The sequence below is a fragment of the Heterocephalus glaber genome, unplaced genomic scaffold (assembly GCF_053883595.1).
Source record: "Heterocephalus glaber isolate CG9 unplaced genomic scaffold, H.glaber_assembly_v1.0 deba00001594, whole genome shotgun sequence".
NCBI classification, from domain to species: Eukaryota; Metazoa; Chordata; class Mammalia; order Rodentia; family Bathyergidae; genus Heterocephalus; species Heterocephalus glaber.
Window position 1 is genome coordinate 16,889,389 of NW_028258369.1, and position 2,731 is coordinate 16,892,119.

Here is a 2,731-nt window from a genome sequence, read left to right on the forward strand (position 1 = left end):
AAAGGCAAGGAACATCTGGGATGCTTCTAACTAGGGAATTTTTCATAAGGGTAAAGAAAGTAGCAAGAACAGAAGTAATCCTTTGATGGGATTATGTTTCTGTCTTCCACAGGGCACACTGTAATTGCTATCGGTCATCAAATGCACATTTATCTGTTCTCCAAGTTCAGTACATTGCTTTTTTCTTAAAACTGAACTCTGTCTCCAAAGGCTCTGCCATGCACAGCTCGAACTTAGCTAACAGACACACCCTATGGTGCCTTCAGTACCATTGGGGCCTCCCTCCCTCGAGGTCTGAAGCATGAACTTCAGTTCTTCCTGCCCATCACCTGTACCCCTGGGACTATGGGCACTGCTTCTCACCACTCTTGCTGTGTCACTATTTGCTGTGTTCCTCACCTACTTTCTGTTTTTTCTTCCATATTGCTCATCATTGCATAGATAATACATACCAGCCATCAGTGTCTTTAACTTTCTTCAAACCAAAAAGAATTGTTAAGACTTGCAGCTGCTCTTTGCTGCTGAAGAGCTTTTCTATCAGAGTTAATTTGTTCGAAGAGCAAAGCTGTTCTGTGAGGTTTTATTCCTTATTCTCTTGGCCCTTACCATGTTTGCTAAGTTAGCCACTGTTCACCATAATCCTTAAGACAGTGTGAGACTAAATTACTCTCCCTTCAGCCTTTCTCTGCAGACACAAAGGTGTGTTCCTGGGGCCAGGGATTTAGCTCAGTGGTTCTGGCGTCTGCCTCACAAGCACAAGGTCTCAAGTTCGATCCCCGGCACCAAAAAAAAAAAAAGGTGTGTTCCTGATGTTTTGCTGCCCGGCTCTAGACCTTTTGAAAACTGATCTAATCCTTGAATAGTTATCTGAAAGGTTGTAAAGATTTTTAAAAGTTAAAAAAGTACTAAGACATTAGTTAAGTCTATGTAAATACCAAAAATATACATAATGCAAAGGCCTTAATCCCCCCATAGGTGGAGTTGTGTCCCCCTAAAATTCACCTTGAACCCTAAGCCCCTAACCCTCAGAATGTGACTGTATTTGGAGACAGGGCCTTTAAAGGTGACTAAATTGAGGTTATCTGGGTGGGTCTTAACCCAATCTGATTAGTATCCTTATAGAGATGTAGACACAGACCATGGGGATGTGTACATACAGAGGGGGAAAGACTGAGGACACAGGAGGAAGCCATCCACAGGTTTCAGGAGAAAACAAAGCTGCTGCCCCCACTTATCTTAGACTTCCAGCCTTCCGGACTGTGAGAAAATAAATTCCTGTTACTGAAACCACCTAGTCTGTGTTTTGTCATGGATACTTATTAGCAAACTACTTAATATGCTTTCCTTACTAAGTATCTAGATGAAATGCCCAAGAAACTGATATATGGCTGCCTATAAGGGATAAGAAATCAGTTGCACGATTTTTTTTTTTTGGTACCAGGGATTGAACTTGGGCCCTTGCACTGGTGAGGCAGGCAGCAGAACCACTGAGCTAAATCCCCGGCCCTACGAGTAGGTATTTTTGTCTTAAGATTTTGAACTATGTGACTGTATTATCTATTCAAAAGATTAACTGAAAAATAAAAATTATCCCTAAAGACTATTGTTGAGCAAGGTGTGAGAAGCTGGCACTTTCATATATTACTTACTGCTAGATCCATATCAACTAAGAATGGTTTAATTGTTAGACATTCACACAGCTAATAAATGTAGTATGGTAGAAATATGTTCAGATTTATTGAGAAAAGGGCAAATTACCAGATAGTGGGTATACTTCTGACTTTAAAAAAAAAAAGTCTGTAGATCAAATCTACTAAAGAAAAAAAGTATTTAATATATAACAATTTATTGATGAGGGATTCCTATTTTGTTTTTTACATAGAGAATTATAACAGGGGGGGTTGGTTATAATCAAACCTACAGCTCTGACATGAGCAAATGAAGATATTGAGCCAAATTTAAAATGTTCTCTTATGATAAAACTGTTCCTTTTGTTAGGAAATAGGACTTCGAAAAGCTTAGCTTAATGCAATGTTTTTTCAGTAGTTCTCAATGAGTGGAGTCAAGAGTCAATCTAGTCTTTCAGATCCTACTCTCCCTGTGTGACATCTACTCAGCCCATTCCGGTATGTCCTTTATTAACCCCACTGCTCTACAACTGAGGATCCCATCCACATAAACTGCAGTGCAGTTGTTGATCTGCCTTCATAGGACTCTCAGAAGCAGTAAACATATGAACTTGACCCACAAAAGACCGCAATCGGCTTTATCAAGTCTGGTCATTGCTGCAAGTCCTCTTTTTAGAAGGAAAAATCTTGAGAATAAATCACTAAGCAATGTTGAGTGATAGAGAAGACACTGAGTATCCGAGTAAAGCAAGATACCCTATTCTCCTGTACCCTCTCACAAAGTACAATCCCACCATTTCCTCCAAGAGCAATAAAGGGAGCTTCCGTGTTGGGAAAGGGCAGAGGTGCCTACACGGTACACAAGTGAGCAACTGTGACATCAACCCTAATGATGTTGTGAATGAATAGGAAGAGTTAAAACATCTTAAAGAGATGGAGCTGTACTCAAAAAGCAATATAAATGCATTAGACTTTGATCTTTAATATTATAACATTATTGCTTTAGATATTTCCCTTGAACCAAGAATAGAATGCTAACTCCATAAAAATATACACATATAAAAGTAGTTCTCCCTTTTCCCGGGGAAAAAGCAATCCAAGTA